This window comes from Leptonotus elevatus, chromosome 11, assembly GCF_054856555.1.
Source record: "Leptonotus elevatus isolate MCC_2025b chromosome 11, RoL_Lele_1.0, whole genome shotgun sequence".
In the NCBI taxonomy this organism is placed as follows: domain Eukaryota; kingdom Metazoa; phylum Chordata; class Actinopteri; order Syngnathiformes; family Syngnathidae; genus Leptonotus; species Leptonotus elevatus.
In genome coordinates, this window is record NC_141249.1 from 19683883 (window position 1) to 19706825 (window position 22943).

The window sequence follows — 22943 nt, forward strand, 5'->3', positions numbered from 1 at the left end:
CTAATGACCACATTTTCTGTTAAAAATACACGGACCTAACAATGCCACTGTAATAAAGACTTTGATCCGAAGCACAAGGCTGTGCTCTCGTCTCCTCGATTAGTACATTTGTGTCCCAGATAAAATGATATGGATTTTAGAATTGCAACACCTGTATTTATTGCACATTTAGCTGTGATTTGAGCTCGTATACTTCAGTCTCATCCAATAAGTACAAATGCTAATAGCAGGTTGCATTGATTTAAAGAGGACTCTCCTTCTCCATGATGATTGTTAATGATGGTTGTTACCCGTGAGTGCAGTTATTCTTACCAGACAGATTGGAGGACGTTCAAACGCTCGCTATTGGTTGTGTATTGCGACCGCATAGATGACCAAAAGAAAGTAGAAGAAAAAAATGGAAGAAGAAAAACTAAGAAGAAGATGAGGAAGAACTGTAGTCGTGGTAACTATTGTGTCACGCAACTGCTGCTGCTGTTAGCATGTAGCTTCTGCTAAAAACATGGATTCGTTATTCACAGCACTTAAAGGCACAATGACTGACAGGATTCTACCTTTGAGATGAGATTTTAGTTCACACACCTGTGCATACTCACGCACATACAAAAAAAAAAAAAAAAAAAGAGAGCAATGATGATGACACGTCGAATCGGTAAGATTACCGAATGAACAATATTGAGCTCTCTCTCTCTAAAAAAAATAAAAATAAAAAGTGTCGATTTTTTTTTTTTAATGAAAGAATTATAACTAATTCAACAAAAGATCTAATATTAGGGTAAAAGACAAAAGGTGTCTTCAAAGCAGCACATACCGTCCACTTGTTAAAAAATAGTGTACGTATCGTTTACGCAGTAGTTTGCTAGCGAGATGGGAGGAGTAAGATGGCCGCCCTGTAGCTTCTGCAGCTTGCACGGCCGTGTACGGGCTATCCAGTAATATATACAGAGCCGTGAAAGTACCACACTTTCGGAGCCCGGGGACTGCCTATTGAACACCCCTGCCCTCGTCAACCCTCCTTACTTTCTTCCTGTGAGAAGAGAAATGCGGAATAGATGTGGGAATGGAGGGAACGTCTCTGTTTTCAAGCCTTGATGTGTGACCAGCGGCTCCCCGATCCCTCCTCCTTTCCCTCCTTCCTTGAGAAACTTCCTCTACTTCCTCCTTCCTGTCTTTTCATTAAATACGCACACCTTACTTTACCTCCTTGAACTTATGTTCACTCACTCGCTCGTTCTCTCCATCTCCGTCCTCCTCCCTTCCCTCATCTTTTTCACCTCCTCCTCCTCCTCCTCCTCCTCTCCTCTTGCCCACCCATACTGTCTCCACGGGGAAGTGCTTCACACTGAGAATGAATCAAAAGGCGAGAGAGAGAAATATCCTTTCAACACACACACACACACACACACACACACACACATAAACACACGCGCACACGCACACCCTTGGACCATGGGACTGTGTGGGAATGAACCGAGGGGCCTCGCTCAAATCCGCGTCTCTAGGCAACCGGCAAGGATATGCCGGGGGAACAGCATTAAAGTTGGAGTACGGCTAGCAAACGCACACACGCACGCGCACACACTTTCCGCTTCATTCTTCCTCGCTCTCTGACGATTAATAAAAACCAAACATTCATGATAAGCAATCGAAAATGATCATTTGTGTAGAATCGATAAGGTAAAGCTTGTGTAAAAAAGAAAAAAAAAAGAAAAAGTAGCAAAAAAAATGCTTGTGGATGTGTTCATGCGTGCGTGTGCGCGTGTGTGTGTGTATGTTTTTGCCACTTCTGCAGCTGGCCTTCATCAGCAGATTAATAAGCTCTGTTGCCACGCCGACTGGAACCTAGTGACAAGCATCTCCACCCGAGGCATTATGGGTAACGGCCCGACTGGCCGCAAGCTGGCACTGTTTTTACAGCTCTGTTTTGTTCCCCACATGCTCCTCCATGTGAGGAAATGTGGAGAAGCGTTCATTACGACGTCCTCAGTGACATCACTGCCGTCACACATGTTTGTTTGTTTGTTTGTTTTCTTCGCACTCCTCCCACGCAAGCAGGCAGTCGAGACCGCCAGAGAAAAAGTTGAAGGTTTTCGATCGACTTGTTTCCCCCCTTCTATCAAATACTTCCCTTTTCATACCAGTTGAAGTGAATTTTGAATGAAAGAGGAGAAAATGTGCTTTTAGTGTGAGCTGAATATATCAACTACATATGGGAAGAACATTTTAGTGTGTCTCACGTGTTTATGTACATTTTATGTCCAAATTAGGGATGGGCAAAAAACCGATAGCAGTTGCAATAAGGCAATTATTGATTATCGGCGCCGATATTCAGCATTTTGATGAAAATGAGCACTGGCCTTTTTTTTTTCTTTTTTCTTTTTAAACATCAACTGTTAACTTCAGGGAACTATTTATTAAAATTTTCAGCTAACTTTCAACATTGCAGATATTTAGAAAATTTTGGAATTTTTACTGAAGAAAAGAATAGAGAGCTATTTACTTGTTTTAAAATTTTAAGAGCTCCTTAGACTTTTTGCTAGAATTTTAAAACAAAGTCGAAGATTAAAAATAAAAAAAATTGCAAATCCCAATTTTTTTTCAATAAGTATATGCTTAAATACATTTCAACAATAATAATTGTTAATAGTTGGAGGTCGTATTTATTTTTATGTTAACACCTATCTTTTCCCTTTTAGTAGTGAATATTGGCTCCTTGACTACTAATAATCGGAATCAGCCTTGGAAAAAACATATCTATCGGTTTATCTCGAGATACCAGGTATCGTGCCGATAACAGACTTCATTTAAATTATTAGTACTCACGACGATATCAGTATCGGCTGCCCCCCTGTGGCCATTAGATGATTAGGATCGAGAAATAAGAAAAAAATTAAAATTGCCATGAATTTTTCATGCAATTTTAAGGAAAAGTTATATATTTGGATATACAGTAAATCTTTCTTTAAAGTTACGTTTTTTTTTTTATTATATGAATAAAAATTTCTAGTGGTAACAGTATTTGGTATCGGTATCTACTCAAGAGTTGAGTACTCGTACCGGTCTGAAAAAAAATGTGTTACCGAACATCCGTAGTAAACACTCAAACAATGCTTCAGAAAACCGAGCACAGAAACCATTACACTTTTTCCTTTTCTTTCTTTCTTTCTTTTTCCCCCCAATAAGAGGCATATTATTGAAATTCTGTAGCATGATCTCCAGAGGTGGGAGTAAGTCACAATCAAGTCTCAAGTCACAACCTTCAAGTCTCAAGCAAGTCCCAAGTTACTGTGGAAAAGAAATCTAGCAAATCAAGTCAAGTCACCAGCAAATTTCAAGTCAACAGTGGAAAGAAACGCCTCATAAACCGTCCCACCTCGAATTATGTGAATGAGCTGTCCTTACATTTTGACAATCACATCGCTTTTTAATGGTGCCACACTATTGCTAGCAAAACTGTTTGTGTGTTAGCTTACCTGTCTTTGTGGTTTTTGTAGTGACGAATGAAGTTTGACGTTGTAGTTGTTGTGTTTTTCCTCTTTGAGCCACAAAACGTGCATTTTGTCGTCCTGTTTTTGGCCAACTTCATCCACAACATTGACCATGAATCCAATTTGATCATCCTCTGGCTCACCTTCCTTTGCTGTTGCTGTTCAGTGAAGCCACTTCACATTAGCAAGTGCACCACAATGCTGACAGGGTTGCCAGGTTGGCACAAATGAAACCAATCCCCCCTTTTGACTTCTTTCTTTCTTTCCTCCCTAAAAAGGCAAACTGGCCAAATGAATATTTGCAACTTTAAACAAGATGACGTAGTCCGAGTTGAGTCGGGTCGAGTTTTTGGCAAGAAATTTGCAAGCTCTAAAAACGCCAACTTGAGACTGACTCAAGTCAAGTCATATTACTTGAGTCCCTCATCTCTGATGATCTCGAAGCGATATTAGAAAAATGGCGACTTACGTCCTTGTAGAATATTACATTTTTATATACCGGCTTAGAAACTTTGCTTCCTTACTTTTGCAACTTTTAGCTTTTATGTTGCTGTTGTTCTGTCCTTTAGCAACAAAATATTATTTGGTGATTCACTCTGACCTTTGACCTTTAACAATGTTTGTGTGCATGCTCTCGGGCCTAAGGTCATTGTGCTTCTTTTTTTTTCCGCCTATTGTCAAGCGTTACACAGTCGCCTTTGTGAGCATTTCCCCCTGCAAGGTCATCATGAAATGTTGAGTCAGATTTGACAGTGAAAGAGTAGTTAAAAATAAATAAATAAATAAATAAAACCTGGGGGGGAAAAAACTGTTTACTGCTCAAAACACGTGACTTACTTCCTACTTTAAGTTTCCTCTTCTCATCCACAGCGCAAAGATGAAGTTCCCCCAGGTGCTTGGTGGAACTATAACATAAAAAATAAAAAATAAAGATATGTCACAATCACTCCCCGTGATAAACTCTCCCTACAATACTTCCACATATTGTCCTGGTTGAGGCAAGAGGGCGCAATGAGGTTGCACTGGCCCCTAGTGGTGAACAGACACAAGGGTTGGGAGTCCATTCAACGTATTCAATCTTGACCATTTATTCTTCAAGACAGTAAACAAGGGACGTGTCGTGAAAAACAAGAAATGTTGTGATCAGTGTTATTTTTGTTTTGACACAATAAAACGGTCTCATAGTGAGAGTACTAATACAAACGCTAATTCCAATGAAGTTAAAAAATGTAAATAAGAATAACAGAATACAATGGTTTGCAAAAATCCTCTCTACACTTTAAAAAAAAACATTTCATTTTCAAACTGATTTGTTTGTTATAAAATATCTCATTTTGAATTGTCCATAAAAGCTGGGACCGTTAGTTGCGACAGGGTTGATGGACCCCAAAGCGGAGAAGCAGGGAGTGCTTCAACAAAGACACAAACAAGGCATGTGGAATCAGATGAATAGAAATGAAAGACACAAAGTAGTTCATCAAACCACGGGAACTTGACAGATACACACCATCAGAAATAATCGTCATGATCCGACTAAAGGGACTAAATACAAATAAACTGACCAGAGAGCGAGGAACACCTTGAGGCAGAAGTGGGCGGGGCTGACGAGAACAGGTGCACACAAAAACCAAACGAGACACAAGATATGAGAAGGGACAGAGTGAAAACATGATCAAACTAAAACCAATCAAAACGTCAGCTTACAAGGAATTTCATGATTTCATCATCTACGGTCCAAAATACCGTTGGAAAACTAACATTGAATGCGCGTCACCTTCGAACCCTCAGGCGGCACTGCATTGGAAAAAAAAAAAACAAAAAAAAAACCACCATCATTGTGTAAAAGATTTGCCATGTGGGCTCAGGAACACTTCTCAAAACCTTCGGCAGTTGGTCGCTAAATCTGAAAAAAGTTCAAACTCGACCATGCAAAGCGAAACATTGCCCGAACTCATCTGAGATGCAAAGTGGAAAAGTGTGCCTTGGTCTGACGAGTCCACATTTCAAAATTGTTTTTCATTTGAGATGCAAAGTGGAAAAGTGTGCCGTGGTCTGAGGAGACCACATTTCAAATTGTTTTGGAAAATCATGGATTATGGAATATCGGATCTTTATAGAGTATTCAATTGAAACGTTACCACTGTTAGCTGTAGTCACAGAAGATATCAACGTCCCTTTCAAGAAGTATGCTGTGCAGATCGTTTGTTAACTCATTCACTGCCATTGACGGCTATAGACGTCAAAAATTCATTTGAACTATTTCTATTAGTTTAAATTGTTTTCCACTTCTGTTAACTTTTTTTTTTTGAGTATGAAAACCTAGAAAAAAAATATTGTACATTTAGAACAGATTTAAAATTTATGATTAGTGAAGTCATGCCATTAATTACAAAAAAATCATCGTCTTCTTTTTTTTTAAGTATTTTTATTTTTTTAAACATTTTTTAATAATCTTTTCTTTTTTTTTAAAGAAAAGATTATTTAAAATTTTTTTTATCATAATTAATCGCATGACTTCACTAGTTAACTCACAATTAATTACAAATTTAGTTCTAAATGTACAATAAAAAAAATTCTAGGTTTTCATACTCTTGTTAACTAATAGAAATAGTTCAAATGAATTTTTGACATCTATAGCCGTCAATAGCAGTGAATGAGTTCAAATAGAATAGAATAGAATAGGCAACAAATAACCTGTAGAAGTTGAAAGTAAAGGATGAAAATCATTTGACATTTGGTCTGTGTTCAATTAGCCGTGACCAAATGTTGCAGTCTGCGGAGCTTGGTGAAAGCTACTTTGTCTGACTGCGCTCTGTCCGTCTTAATGAAGCAAAAAGAGTCTTAAACAGCTTAACCCAGTCTTCGGGTTTCTAACTGTGTAAGGCAATACAGTGAGTGTAATGATGCACAAAGCAATGGTGCGCGTGTGTGTGCGTGTGTGTGTGTGTGTGTGGTACACGGCCCGAAGAAAGTTTGTGCATGTGGCCTACTGTACAATTGCGCTTGTGTGTCGGTATTAAAGAGAAAGCAGAGACGACATCAGAGTCCATACTAAAGGATAATTACAACGAAATAATGGGCAACTGTTTCAGTACCGCCGGATTATCACTGCTTTATTGCTCCTTCACTTTGTAAAGCTTTTGTGTGCGTGTGTGTATGGGGGGCGGTTTGGTGTGTCGGATTCTCTTTCTCCTAAATCGATGATTGTTATCAGTGTTACTTGATAAATGTCTGGATTCATAGTGTAAACAACAGTAATATCGTTTGGCAATGTGCACGTAAGTGATGTTCACTGTCCGACTAGTTTTAGTCAATGATTACGGAATGTGGATAAATATGAGGTACATTACATCAACAGATGTTATAAATGGAAGAAAACGACTTTCCTCAAGATATTGGAGTGTCTGATGGAATTTTGGCCTTTTTACAGAGAAGAATATTTTTAATGATAATGATCTATAAATTGGTGAGGTCAAGTTGTTCGGCAACAAACTCATCCATCTTAGACGCCATTTTGTGCTTTGTGACCGTTGGAAAAGTCACGATGCAATTTAGGCAAAAAATAATATGCCAATGTGTCGCGTTGGTCTACAGAGGTCAAAAAAGTGGGCAGTATGATGGAGATTTTTTTTTTTTTACTTTTTAAACTAAGATAATAAATAAATATATAAATAAATATATAAAATAAATATATAATATATATATATATAAATATACAAATAATAAAAAAAATAAAAATAAACAAACAAATAAATTGCCTTTTTTGTTTTGTTTTGTTTATTTCGGACTACCTTAAAAAAAAAAAGCTCATATGAACAATTAAATAGGCCAGGCCCTAATAATACCATTATTAAAGGTCATTTGAACACATTTCTTTTTTCAGAAATGTGTATCATATTGGTAGCCCTTCGGATTAATCGGTTCCCAAGAAGTAGCTCTCAGCTAACATAATATATACATTTTTACAATAATGATGACTCTAACACATTACTTGTCTCAGTGAAGTAATCTGACTACAGTTACTGTGTACGGTTATAAGCAGAGTTGGGCAATTTACAACATTTTGCTGGTGTGTCATTTTATTTTAGCCACGCTTCTGTCATTACTTCGTCACCACTATTTCAGGACCGAGAGACAAAGGTGGGCATTCCATCCATACTGGCCGTCTTTCATCATTTGTCAACAAAAGGGCATCCCTCAATGATGGACTGAGAGGTTTGTTGCTATTTGACCTGGTTAGTGACGATGAAACCCACTTCCGTCAGTACTTAATCCGTCATTTTTTATTTGATACTTTCTCGTTATTCGTCAAAAAAACGGGCATCCGTCAGTGACAGGCTGACAAACATCAGTACTGACAGAATTCCCACCTTTGGTTGTAAGTGTCCTTTATAGGCGTAAAAACAAAAACACGTTGTAAAAAGCCTTATCATTGTCTTCCCCTTAAGATTTTGAAACTCTCTACCCCATATTCCTGAAAATTTGGCCAAAACGTCATCGCCGTTGGTGTACGGACAAAAAGCGTAGAAATATATAACACGGTGAAAATAATCCTGTTTGCGTGGACTTGGCCGCGATCAAGTTTGACATGAAACAATGTGCTCGTAATCACTAAACAATCATCTCTACCATGACGACAATCTGTAACTATAAGCGCTGTGTGTCTGGGCCCTCCCTGGAAGAGAACGCCAGCGGCCCAGCTGAAAATTATCGCATTTAGCTTTCATCAGACAGCTCACTTTACAATCACAAGCAGCGTTTACACAGAAGGCGGCCCTGGCCTCTTTCCTCTCCTTCTTTCCATCCATCCATCCATCCATCGTTCCCTCCTACCTAATCCAGCCCAAACCCTCGCTTGGTTGCTGTCTTTCTTTCTTTGCGGAAAGGTGATCCCCAGAATAGCTCCCAGATCACGACAGGAAGGTGTTAACTGCAGATAAATGTGATCAAGCGTCTCTGCTATCACGTCAGAGTGGCTGGATGGCTGCGTGGCTGCCCCAGCACATTTCCACACCAACACAGATTATCTGCCCTGCTTTTGGGCCATCTTGGATTTTCACAGCAAGTAAAATAAAATGAGCAGATTGCATTGTGAGATCAAGACAAATTTCCCGTGTGAAAATAATAAAACCACAGGAAATGTTTTTTTGTTTCAACAAGGTAATGAATGTACGACGGCGTATTAGGGCCACGTATAAATGTATATTTTTTAGAGGGAAAGGGCAATATTCGGAGAAAAAAAAACCGCAAATTTGCCACTTTTGCGTGTTTTTTTAAACTCATTTATTGCCATTGACGGCTATAGACGTCCAAAATTAATTTTAACTCTTTCCATTAGTTTAAATATTTTTTTTACTTTTGTTAACACGAGTATGAAAACCTAGAATTGTTTTTATTGTTCATTTAGATCAAATTTGTGATTCATTGTGAGTTAACTAGTGAAGTCATGTGATTAATTACAATTAAAAAAATAAATTACATGATGCCCCGAATTTTTTTTTTTATCGCGTCAGGCGATTACAATTTTTAATTGTCATTAATCGCATGACTTCAATAGTTAACTCACAATTTATCACACATTTTATATCTGTTCTAAATGTACAATAAAAATTTCTAGGTTTTCATACTCTTGTTAACAAAAGTGGAAAGTGGAAAGTGGAAAGTGTTAAACTAATAGAAATAGTTCAAATGAATTTTTGTCGTCTATAGCCGTCAATGGCAGTTAATGAGTTGATAAAGTGGCAAATTTTGGCCAACACTTTTCGGTCGGATTTTCAAATAAGGTGATAGTAATCGCTTTAGCAGACATTAATTATATCATGTTTAGCATTCACACTTTGAAGCGTTGGGTGCTGCCAGCGACAAAGACGCCTCCCTTTGAGAAGGTCCACACCCTGAAGATCAAGCATTTAAGTTAATTTGTTAAAATGTATATTTACTTGTACATTTATGTTTCCAGAATCCTTATTTGCACATATATTTTGATAGGTTTTTTTTTGTACAAGTCGCTAAGTTGATGTGTCGAATCTGCTGCTCTGTGTCATTCACTTGCATTTACGTAAAGCATGCTAGCTTGTGATTGGTTCGTGTTAGTCAGCTGATAGTGAATCAGGAAGTGTTGACGCTGTAGCTGTCGTGTATGAAGAGTAAAGTTGTCTGTCGCCATCCTGCCTTTTCATTTTACAAACAATGTTCCATTAACCACCAACAAATCCACACAAGTTTACTACTTTATGAAGTGGCAAATTTGCAAGTTTAATTCTCGGAATATTACCTTCTGAAAAAATATATATTGATACGTGGTCCTAATATGGCGTCGTATGAATGGCCTTTTGTCTCTTTCTTCGTGAAAATATTTCTATTTCAGTGTAATGACTGCATCCATCCTTTTCTAACTCCTTCCTTCTTTCGCCGTCTCTCGGCCTGCACTCAGTTTACGTGACAGAAAAAACATTGATCCCACCAAGGACGTTTTTCCCATCCAAGCATTCATTCAGTGAAATTATACACTCAACACATAATAGAGTCTGTTGCTATCGTCTCAGCACAGAGAGACCTCGAACCCGCATATTCTCTGAATACCCCAGACAATAAACAATTCGCTCCTCATGTTCAAATGGAATTTTTCGGACAAAATCCCTCAACTAAAAAGACGCAAATTGTTTCGCCGCTGAAGGGGCCTCAGCCGTTCTGTAGATGTAAGGAAAAGTTTTTCTCGGAGTTTGGCGCCGAGGAGATTCCTCTGAGCTGGCCATTATCTCAGGGAGGAAGTTAATTAAAGTGGCCCGCTTGGAATCAATGGGGGAATTTGCCGCAGCACGGCGGACGGAGCAACAGACTGACAGGGACGAGCAGAGTGACGGCCATGACACCACTTCCGCAAAGAAGATTAGCCCGGAGACAAAACTCTCGCCTGCGATCAGCGCCGCGGTACAGTACGCCTTTCCTCCTGGATTACTCCTCTCACAACCCTCCACTCCTCTATCTCCTCTTTTCTATCCATCCGTCCGTGCGTTCCCTCCATCTCCCATCCCCAAAGAACTCGGGGGGCTGGCTGGGATGCTTGTCTTCAAAGCTTCTCCCCTCCTTCCGTCCCCGTAATTCCTCACATCATTACCAAGTTTCCAAAACTTAATTTTAGCAATTACACATGCAATTAATTAATAAATGTGCTGTCATTACAGCCCCTTGTGTGATCTGAGCTCCATGAATGGGATGTTGAAATAACGCGGTCAAATGAACCGGGAGCGCTTCACACTGAGAGGGAGGGAAGAATAGAAGCAATGTGATTGTTAGGAAGGGATTGTCAAGTTAATCGTTTAAGGGGCTGCTATCAGGCGTGCGTCAGTAGGGAGCCGGAGAGACAGACGAGGAAAAAGCGCAAGGCGGGAAGAGAGTCGGGCCATGTATTTGCGTGGATGACTGAACTGTGTTGTTATGATTTGGTTTGTGTTGCTGCTATGTCTCGTGTGAGGACGATGATGACGTTCTGATCTGTTGCCACTCCGTATTTTTGTATAAAAACTTTGCGTTTTGCCAACTCCCGTGTCTTGTGTGTGGTTGGGTCCTAATTTCCGCCACCTCACGTGACAAATGTACGCCGAAGCTTTCTTCTCCTGTTGGAAATACCTCCATACGTCATCACAATTCAAAGAAACGCTGAGTCGCTTTAGACCCCGGAAGACTGACGTTACCCTTGAATGACAGAGCTCTTCAAGCTAACGCTAATGCTAACGAGTTTCACAGTCTCACAACTGAAAGTCAGCAGGAGGTTTTGGGGTTTTGCTAGCGCTAGTCTGTCAGTCTTAGCGGTGAAGTGACACGACCAACAACAAATGAGCTCTAACAAAACCAGAAACGGGGAAACCTCGCACAAGAGTGATTGCCCAAAATGCTTCAAGAATCAAATTGTACACTTGCTTGCATCACGACCATGTCCTTTTTTTTTCTCGCTGCCGACAAAAGGTGACCATAGGAGAAGGTGGCAACATAGACCAATCAGTAAATTAAGATTTGCACTATTTAGCTCAATTTTCTCTGAACAAACAGTCCAGTACAGCGCATCATTCTTCAAGCCCAAAACAAAAGAGAACTCTAGCAGATTTTCTCGCAGAAATGCGCCTGACGCTCGTGGCAAAACGAGAACATCAAAATGTTGAGTCACAGCAGATCTGAACTGCGAAAAATTACCTGCATGAAATAGTCTGCACTCTTCCAATTCCTTATACATGCCAGCCAATCAAAACAACAACTTTTCCTGCGGGTTTTTTAAGCGGAAAAGGGGGCAATTCCACAAATTAAAATGCTTAAATGACAGTCAATCAGGCTTGTAATTTCGTCTGGTGTAATTAGAGGCTGGGAAAACTAATTACTGCGGAGAAACCTAACTCTGCTCTTACTCTCGTTCCTCCCACTACTACAGCAACCCTCATCACCGAGATCAGGTGACAGCTATCAAACTCGTTAGGCTGGCAGAACTGGCGCGCACGTGCACGCGCGCGCACGCACTCTCACCGTTCAGTGAGCAGCCGGGTCAAAAACTGAGAGGAGCGGGTGATGAGGATGAAGAGGATGGAGCACAGGTAATCAAGAAAAAGTGGCCACAACAACAGATTGGGTTCTTAATCAGTAGTACAGAGCCAGACATTTATAAAAAAAAATTATAATAAAAATTAAAATTTAAAATAATTTTAAAAAAATAATTTAAATCCCAAATAGGTGAAAATATACTGAAATTAGATCATTTATTATTATTTTTTAATTAATGTAGCAAAAAATATGTGCATTTTTTCAGTCTTATCTCCCAGTGACACCGCAAACTAACAGTTTGCGATAATTACTGTTAAAAACTTGAATTCCAAATGAAATTGATGGAGCAGAAAATACATAACTCTCAATCAATCAATCAATCAATCAATTAAACCTGTATTTATATAGCAACTTTAAAAGTAACACAAAGTGCTTTTCAAAACAAACAATGAAAGTAGGCGCCAAAGTAGGTGAACTAATCGTTAACACCTCTGTGTTTTTTCTAGAGAGAAACGGATGGATTGTGGAAATATTTATAAAATGTTAAAATCCAGCTAACGTGTTATAAAAGTTGAGTCTACGCAAAAAAAAAGCATTTCACTTTGTCTGATGCGGTATAAGAAGGTTGTTGTAATGTTAAAATAGGTTTCAGGGCCAAAAAATTAAAACATCAGTTTTGTCCTGGTTGAGTTGAAGGAAATTCTCTGCAATGCGGGATTTTATTTCTAAAATATAAAGTATCAATCGCGTATCGCTGAATGTCATCAGCATAACTGTGAAAACTTATGTTGTATTTCCAAATGACCCAAGTGGCAACAAGTATACATTAAAAAAAAAAAGTGATGGACCTAAAATTGAACCTTGTGGGACACCACAATCCAGCTTGTGACCTCCTGACAAAGAGTAGTCACCCATGGTGACAAAATTAATTCTCTGCCAGTCAAGTCGGATTTAAACCAGTCCAAAACAATACCTGAGAGTTCTGAGCAAACAGAAAACACAAGACAGGTGAATACTCATTTTAGTGTTTGGCACATGCCCTGTTCCAATTGCACAGGTGTTCTTTTGCACTTGTATTAATGCCGGTGTGCCTCGTAGTTCCCAGCTTGGGTAAACTGATAGGTGCTCCTGGATGGAGTGCAGTAGGAACCTTTTAAACTGTGCAACGATTAGCCCCTTTCACTTCCCTGCCATGACAGGGTAATGAGACGGTATCACCGTCAAGACGCACTCGTTACACCCCGGAAAGAAAAGAAAACAGGTTCTGTAAACAACACGTTGGGATCCAAATTGTGCCTGGGGCTGAATTCTGTCCTGGATCTTTTTTTTTAAAGTATACTTTAATGATTTTCTAATTTAGTGTTCCTTTTTTGTACCTTAATTCAATCAAATTCAGTAAAATTGCAAATAACATATCGTGTAGCTCAAAATGGAACATTGTTCACTCATTGTTTTTATATCAACCCTCCATAAGTAAGTCAGTAAATAAGTAAAATAAAAAGTTACTGTACATTCTTTTGAAATGACATTGGGAAGGTAGGGGGGGTGGGGGGGGCGTATCCAAGGTGACCAGAGTCTCATTTTTCGCCAGCGGCCCATTCCCAACCTGTTACCAAATGAGCCAGTGCAGCACCACTAAAGCTTCAAAGAGCAGCAGCCTCCGAGCCGCCACGGGGGCCTCTCATGTCGCGAAAGCCGATACTGGAGCCGCAGCTTCAAGATTGCAGCTCAGGCCATGAAGAAAGATGGACAGACACACAACTTGTAGCCCTAAATTGATAAATAAATGTTCCCTCTTCTCTTTTTTTTGATCATTTATCGAAGCGGTTTATTTTCATCAGCTTCAACCCGCGGTGATGGGAGCACATCCAATCATTTACTTCCTGGGACTTTTTCAAAAAGTTTGCGTAAAATTCACTTGATAGTTGGATGGAAACGTTCGGTTACAAGTCTGTCTCATCCTCGCCAACCCCCCCCCCCACCCCCCCATCTCTTCAACTCCAGCCTTCATTTCTTGCTGTTTCTTTCCTTCTCTCATTTCTTTCATGCCTCGAGGTTGTCCAGCTTCAAAGATTATTTCTCCCCTTGTTAACTGTTTTCTAACAGTTTTGAAATTATTTATCTTGCTCTCATTTTTTTAATATTACAAAAAGCTGGCATTTGAACATGGGTGTGTAGACTTTTTTTTTTTTTTCCACTCTAGCTTCAAAGATCATTGAGACAGAACTGTACCGTCGCTAAATATTTACATGAGTTTCACGTATTTTACAAGTCGCAACGAAGAAACAAACAAATGACTTTTTAATGATAACTACGTCAGCACCTTACTCAAATCTAGTGAGCGGGATTATTTCCAATAATGATTTCATCTACTGTGGCTGATTATGAGCAGGAGAAAAAAGCATTTCTGCCATTTCGGAGACAGTGGACCTGTTAGATCTATGCTAACTGAAGATGTGAAACGCAAGGCAACGTTTTTATCACATCTTTTAGAATCTAGTCCTGGCTTTTCTCAATTGAAGTGTATTTATTTTTCCCATTTCAGAAGAAACATGATTCTAATAACCATAAAAAAAAAAAAATCCTGCCTACCTAAAAAGCATAAAAGGAATATACGGCGAGGGACATTTGATTGATTGATTGATTCATCCATTCATTGACCTCTTCAAAAAGTCATTTCCATGGAGATGACCTCAACTGTGAGGCAGGCCACTTCATGATTCCAACACTTGTCAACAAAATTGGAAGAACACGCAGCTTGCCATCTTGCCATCATCAGCAAAGTTCTGATGACGATTAGGCGATTTTCAAGAAGTTCTTGAGGCTCAGGACTGGAAAAAAAAAAAATCTCAATCTAAGTCTAAATCTAAATCTAAAATCTACATTTACTACAATACAAGTCCAATCTGAATAGCATGAAACGCTGTCAATAAAAGTTATATTCAGAACAAGTTCATTGAGGAGTACTCTTATTTTCCTAACTGACAAATTTGGCAGATCTGGTTATGACCTTTGTGAGTGGGCAAGCGTTGTTGCAATTTGACCCCCAGTATGGAGAACCCAAAAAAAAATAAAAAATACAACCGTTGTCCACAAGAGAGTGCCAGAGAGAACCTGACGTCCCCGCGACACATGTAAAGCAGAATATGTGTGTTTGTACCTGCGTGTATGTTCAGGCACTGAAACGACAGCTGGCAAATGGAGGAGGCTCCTCTTCGAACTATTCTTTCCCAACAGATTTCATGTTTTCTACTGCTACACCAGAGAAGGGCATCAGATTTGGTCATGTATGGGAGGGCGGCAAAACGAGCCCCGGCCCTGATCAGGTAGCTGACACACTTACGGTTCCTATTCATCTCAACTTGTCCCTGTGGTTTTCTTGCCACTTCATCCCGGCCTGAATGCGATCATCTGCTCCCCCTGTATCCACCTGACTGCCTGTTGATCCATCTGTCTGTCTCTTTGCCTGTCTGTCTGTCTAGGGCCGCGCTCTCTCACCAGGGTTTGATTACAGCCTCAATTGACGCCCTGTAAGACGAGTAAAAGCCAGCGATTCTCTGGGGGCTCCGGGGAGGCGAGAGGGGGTGCGCGGCCAGGTTTCGTACCTGGGAGGGTGCAGCGCTCTGGGATTAGGAGTGGCCGAGAGGCCCATGGGCATGATGGAGGGACGGATGGGTGGATCCACTGACTGATGATTGTGTAGCCCTGGGGCCGGAGAGACAGAGATCACAGCGGGTAAAGAGAGACCGCCGACGACACTGCTGAGTTGAGTTACCTTCGCGCTGAGCACACTGCATAAACACATTGATAGAATTTATTGTGGAAAAAATATTCTTCATTTTATTGCACATGTACCCTATTCTTTGGTGTTTTATACAGAAGCGTATTGCATTCACTTGAAAAAAGAAAACTCCTGTTTTTCTTTTTTTTGTGTAATGTTTTTGTTTTTTGTTTTTCTGAATATTATTTTTCTGTTTTACTGCATTTTTTTCTGTCATAAAAAAATTCCGAAAGACGGGGGTTTGGGGGGGGGTCGATATTCAGGAAAACATTGGGAAAAATTACTCGGAAAAACTGAAAAAAATATTCCGACAGGGGGGGAAATTATTAAAAAAACAGAGCACCAGCTTCTTTTTCTGAGTATTTTTTTTCCAAGTGACTTTTTGCTGACTCACTCATGGCGGACATTTTCCTGCATGCAATATGCTTCCATAGGAACGTAACTGTTAGCTTACTAAAATCATGCCGATCGACTGATTCGTATACTTACCTTAACTGAGCCAGTAAGTGATATAGTTGACGGTACGTTGGAGGTATGCGGGAAAGTGTTTACCATTAACGAGTCTCCAACAAGTCACTTAGAGTTCAGATGTAAAAAATCAATTAATTAATTACTCCGAAAAACAAAGCACCAGCTTTTGCTTTTGGGAGTAATTTGCTTTCTGTTTTGTTTGTTTTTTCCAGTTTTTCTGATTATTATTCTTTGTCTGTTTTTCTGGGTAATTTTTCCTCCTGTTTTTTCTGAATATCCCCCCCGTTTATCAGAGTATTTTTAATCACAGAAAAAATTATTCAGTAAAGCAGAAAAAAGTAAAAAATAAAATAAAAAGCACATTGCTAGCTAGCTTGTGCGACATAAATAGCACCGAGCTTGCCTCAACATCTGACTACTCGCATCCAGCAACAATTTTTTTAGGACCGTCTCGGAGGGATCAGAGAAACTTAAAAGTCTTGGATTCTCAGTTTTGTTATTCAATCAGTTTCGATGAGACGCTAATTTTGACTTGACCTACAGAATATTTTAGTCTTAAATCGTAACGTATACATTAATGGCGCTCTGCTATGGATACCAGGGCTCAATTAGCGTTGGCATGTCTTTTGATCTGCAGTGTAGATCTGGACAAATTAACTCAATTACAAGTACAATTAAAAGACACTGTGACCACTTTCTTTCAATCTCGCCTTCTTCCTGACAGTGTGCAGTCCATTCAATAAGAGGCACTAACACGGTCCAAAAATAGATTCCGTTTCTCCTTTAAGGAGGCTGTTCCATTAAGATAAGTGTAGATTTTGGTGTAATCCTACTTGTCAAATTAACATCAAAAAACGAGTCTGCCTTGACAAAGCGGAAGAGCTGCTAAAAGAGGAGATACATTTTCTCTAATTGGCAGATAATTTCCCACATAGGCAGAGCAATGATTTGAATTGCTAATCATTTTTTTCCTACCTGAGGAGTTTAACTAGATGTAGATGTCTTTTCAAGACTTCCATATCTTATACAGATACCCATGTGGCATGCAGAATATTGAAAACAGCCCTAAAATAACATTGCAAACGATGCTTTTGAAAGTCCTAAATTAACTCATTCACTGCCATTCACGGCTATAGACGTCAAACATTCATTTTAACTATTTCTATTAGTTTTTTTTCTCTCCACTTTTGTTAACAAGAGTATGAAAACCTAGAGAAAAAAATATTGCACATTTAGAACAGATATAAAATTTGTGATTAATCATTAGTGAAGTCATGTGATTAATTACGATAAAAAAAATTATCGCCTGACGGCCCTAATTTTTAATAATCTTTTATTTTATTTTATTTAAAAAAAAAAGATAAAAGAAAAAAAGATTATTAAAAATTAGGGGCGTCAGGCGATTATAATGTTTAATTGTAATTAATTGCATGACTTCACTAGTTAACTCACGATTAATCACAAATTTTACATCTGTTCTAAATGTACAATAAAAAATCTAGGTTTTCATTCTCTTGTTAACAAAAGTGGAAAAAATGTTAATCTAATAGAAATAGTTAAATGAATATATGGCAGTGAATGAGTTATATATAAAAGGATTAATTATACCATGATGCAAAAGCCGACCATCCTTAGGTTGAGCCCATCACTTGGGAACTGGACTTCTTAACCAACAGACCACAGACTGTCAGGATCCACAAAACCATCTCCTCATCCATCACCCTCACCTCTGGCTGCCCCCAGGGCTGTGTACTAAGCCCCATCCTGTTCACACTACTGACCTATGACTGCTCTGCAAAATTCCTCAGCTGTCATATGGTGAGTTTGTGGACGACAAAATGGTAGTAAACCGAATCACACACAACGATGAGTCCAAGTACAGAGAGGAGCTAGAACATCCGGTGGACTGCTGCAACCACATCCTTTGCTGCATTGCATCTTTGGAGGCGATCCAAATGAGCGAGTGCCAGGGATGATGATGTGATACCTGCATGCTAACGAAACAGCTGACACGACCGGCTGTTACAGCTGAATTATGCAGAGAGGGAGTTCTCTGGTTCTGGCCGGACAACTGTTGCCTTCAACAGCTGCCTGTCTGACTACCAAGTGGCGACTCTATCTATCTCACACTTTTGCTATTACGAACTTGGGGACATCACAAACAGGATATGGCATGAACTTGTTACTTAAACGCACCCCCCACTCCCCCCCCCCCTTTTTTTGATCCCACTTCAACAACTTAGAGAAAATAAACATGATTATTTATTTATTTATTTATTTATTTATTTATTTATTTATTTAGTTAGTTAGTTAGTTAGTTAGTTAGTTATTTAGTTAGTTAGTCATTTATTTGTTTGTTTATTGATTTTTTGTAAGCAGGTAACAGGTGTGTTGGTGTAAAGCAAGATGGGTGGAGAATGGCGATTACTAACTGGACCATATGGAGAGTGACAGTCAGAATTAGGAGTATCTGATCACCTTTTAGTGCTCCACCCCTCTCATTTTTTATCTCTGATTACAGTTCACCTTCTTTTTCGTCATTCTCCTTTTAGGATCATCTTCAGTTTCAAATCATTGAAGTGGACAAAAGAAAAGTCTGGAAATCTTATAACTTTGGTGTGAGATGTCACATAATCCTGGGGTCAAAGATGAATGCCTAAATAGTCATGCAAATGTGAATTAAAACATAGAAGTTACATTAAAATGCTTCATGAAATGTCAAGTTTATTTTAGTTAACAAAAACTAACGAAAAAAAACAAAAGTTCCAAAAACAGTTTTGTTAATGACATAAAATAAAAATGAAAATGCTTTTTAAAAAACAAAAGCTAACTGAAACTACATTTTATGTTTACAAAACTAACTAAAACTAACTAATATATTTATAGTGGAAAAAGTCCTTCGTTTTAGTCTTTGGTAATTAATTGAATGCCTTTGGATGATCTTAAATAAGATTTTATGTCGATTTATTTCGATATTAACCAGAATAAGGACGTCTAAAAGTGTGTCACACAGAAGTGATGTCATCTAGCAGCAGCCAATAGAAAAGCACTTCAGATGACACTAGGTAAGAAATGTGTTACTTTTTTCATTTTACCATGGTGTTTTTTCAAATATTGCGCACACGCAATACACTTCTTTTTTTTTTAAATGTCAAAAAATACACATAAAACTAATACTGAAACTAACTCAAACTAAGCATTTAAAAAAACTAAAACTAATTAAAACTAACTACATTAAAAAATATATATTTAAAAAAGCTCAAAACGAAAACTAATTCAAATGAGAATTCCCCAACGATAATAACCCTGGTTTTGACCTATTTTGAAGTTTTGACATTTGGACTGAGCAGAAGCAGGAATTTTGAGCAGATTCTCCCTTGCTCCTGCTTGGTGCTACGATGCGTCATGGTAGATTTACAGTCTCCCTCCCTTGCAGCATGTACAGTATATCATGTTGGCATGCAATAAACCTCGTCTCTACACCTCCATCCCACTCCTGCCACTCCTGTCAGCGTGTTTGTTGCCATGAATGGGATTTAGTGTCACACATAGGGAGTCGATGCGTCTTAAAGCATGTTCTCACACACCCCTGTCCCTCCCTCAAGGAGCGGTGCATGTTGCGTGTGGATGTGCGTGCATGTATGTCACTTAGGGTTAATGCAACCCTGGCACCAAAACTCTTATCGCTGTTGGACAGGATTCAACGCCCCACCTCAGTGTCAAATGAAACACCAAAAATGTGTGCTTGTACACACGTTATCGACTTATTTCTTGGCATGTCATTAATACTTGGAGAAAGCAATAAACTATTTTATTTCTTGTCAGGCATTGCTGTAAGTATGCACTCAAGTACACCAGCTTGGAGTGCGCTTTGAAATCAGCTTTGGAAAACATTCATATGTTGAAAATATCGGAATAAATACGTTGGTTTAAGTTGTCTGATCTTTTATTTTTACCTTTTTTAATTTAGATGAGACAGGATTCTGACTTGATTCGCAGCATTCTGACTTTAAAGTGAGAATTCTGACATTGTTCTTTATTCTCCTGACTTTAAAGTCAGAATTTTGAGATTAAAGTGACAAATTCAGAATTCCGAGATTAAAGTCAGAATTCTGAGGATAAAGTGAGAACTCTCATTTTAAAATGTGAAATCTGATATTAAAGTCAGAATTAAAGTCAGAATTCTGAGAACAAAGTGACTTTAAAGTCAGAATTCTGTGATTAACTCTTTTGATCCCAGGAAACGTATAAATATGTTCTATTTTAAATGTTTTAAGTGTCCCGAAGACGTATATGGGGTGGCAGGTGTGTGTGTGTGTGGGGGGGGGGGATTATGCTAGAGCATAGGCTTTGATGTAGCCTCTCAACCGCAAAGAACGGTTGAAGAAATGGTAGTTATTACACAAACGGCCAGCAGGTGGCAGCAGAGCAAAAGATAGCAACCAGGGCCATGTTGAAAAAAAGCTAATTTACTCACAGTTCTAAATATATTTGTGAAAAAATTATGAAATGTAGCTATATTCTAGTGCTAATTGCTGCAAAACGGAAACAGATAGAAATATACTTCTAACTCTAATCTTTCTTTTGGTAGGTCCCATGTTTTTATAGCAATAGAACACAACATTTTGTGGGCCCACAATCCAGTAAACCAGCCGGGAGTGAAGGGGATTGCTTCAGTGAAAATGGCTGGGAGTGAATGAGTTCAAGTCAGAATTCTCATTTTAAAGCCAGAATTTTGAGATTAAAGTGAGAATCCTGCCAACCGTTTTTTTCTCTCTCTCTTCACTGGCCCTAATCCTCTTCCGTAGTATCTCGTAGTTTACTTCTGTCCCAAGCAATGATTAGCTAACAGCTTATCAAAGCGATCAGATGAATTGTATTTTATTTTATTTTTTACCTGTGTCTGCCAGTGTTTTCCGAATGTACCAGACTGCGAACTGTTATCTGGAACAGCGGGATTATTGCAGCCACTTATTTAACAAACAGAGGGCGCCTTCTGTTTGACCCTCGTGAGGGTCTCACTCGACAATGTCTCACCGTAATGATAATATTAATGTGTATCAAGTTGGAGTCAAGAAGAACAATTGGAGTCAAGCCGCCACGGGGTGTTCGCCAGCTTATCTCAACGGTGCTGTGGCCATAGACAATTGGCATTATCTGCGAAACATGTTATTACAAAGACCGTCAAGTTCAAGTAAAGAAGAGGCAGCACGCAAAGATCCGTCCAGACACGTAAAGATGAAGGCGCAACTTCACACGCAGGTTTATCTGAGAGGTCAAACTTATTATTAACCCCAGGGGTCCGTGTATTAAAGTCTTCCTCCCAAAGGACAAAAGATCTCCCTGAAGGGAATAACAATCACACACATGAGGCTGATAGCTTTTTAAAAGGAGTGAAAGGGAGATAAATATTCCGCAATGGCCTCCTCTTTCTGCTGTCACTGCGTACACACCCTGCAGGGCCTCGTGGCTAACATTTTTGGTTTCATGTGAAGCCTGATTTGGACCATTGCTATTGTTGACAGCCTTTTATGTGGTATATTAGCTACTGGGGTACAAAGGGAGGATCTAACCAGAGGAAAGCAAGTATACAGAGAATGAGAGAGCGGAGAGGGACAATATTAACTCATTCACTGCCATTGACGGCTATTGACGTCAAAAATTCATTTGAACTATTTCTATTAGTTTAACATTTTTTCCACTTTTGTTAACAAGAGTATGAAAACCTAGAATTTTTTATTCTACATTTAGAACAGATAGAAAATGTATGATTAATAGTGAGTTAACTATTGAAGTAATGCGATTAATTAATTGCCTGACGCGATTAAAGATTATTAAAAATTAGGAGCGTCAGGCGATTACATTTTTTAATCGTAATTAATTGCATGACTTCACAAATTTTATATCTGTTCTAAATGTACAATACAAAATTCTAGGTTTTCATACTCTTGTTAACAAAAATGGAAAAAAAATTTAAACTAATAGAAATAGTTAAAATGAATATTTGTCGTCTATAACCGTCAATGGCAGTGAATGAGTTAAGAGAGAGAAAAATGTGTAAAATAGTGAACAACGTTTTGGTGTCACATTTGTTTTAGAGTCTTTCGTTTCAGTAAAAATGAAGTTTAGTGCAGTTGCTGTGTTCGTTTGATTTGTTTGGTCAATGCTATTATCTGACCAAGCACCGGCCGATTCAACACATCAGGCGGTCGTGACATTTGATCACTCTGATTGGCTGTTAGCTAGCGAATCCGCACACGGGACAAGAACAGGAAGTGACAAACGCAGATAAATATTTAATTGATGGAAAATCTTCAGTATGCGTTCAGTATTTGTTGTGCTTTGTTTATGTTTTAATAAGAGCTTTCCGGTTGCCTTTTACTAACATTGAGGAATAGTGAGTAGCGCCACCGATGGTGTAAAGAGGTATTACATGAAGCAACCCCCTTTGTTCCCGGCTGTTTTACTGGATTTTAACTGATTTTGCAAATATTGTGTTCGATTGCTATAAAAACATGGAACCTACCAAAAGAAAGATGAGAGTCTCTTCTTTCATCAGGAAAACAAGTATATTTCTATCTGTTTCCGTTTTGCAGCAATTAGCACTAGAATATAGCTACGTTTTATAATTTTTTCACAAATATATTTAGAGCTGTGAGTAAATGAGCTTTTTT

At 38.8% G+C, this 22943-nt stretch overlaps 1 long non-coding RNA gene across 1 annotated transcript in view; it reads right to left on the minus strand.

Annotated features, from left to right (window-relative positions):
• Nucleotides 1-4382: 4382 nt before the first annotated feature.
• The window catches only part of LOC147166358 (uncharacterized), a 66364-nt gene continuing 47803 nt past the window's right edge, over nucleotides 4383-22943 (minus strand). The window contains exon 8 of the long non-coding RNA XR_015096469.1: nucleotides 4383-4393. This is a non-coding gene — a long non-coding RNA (uncharacterized LOC147166358). The remainder of the gene's footprint in view (nucleotides 4394-22943) is intronic.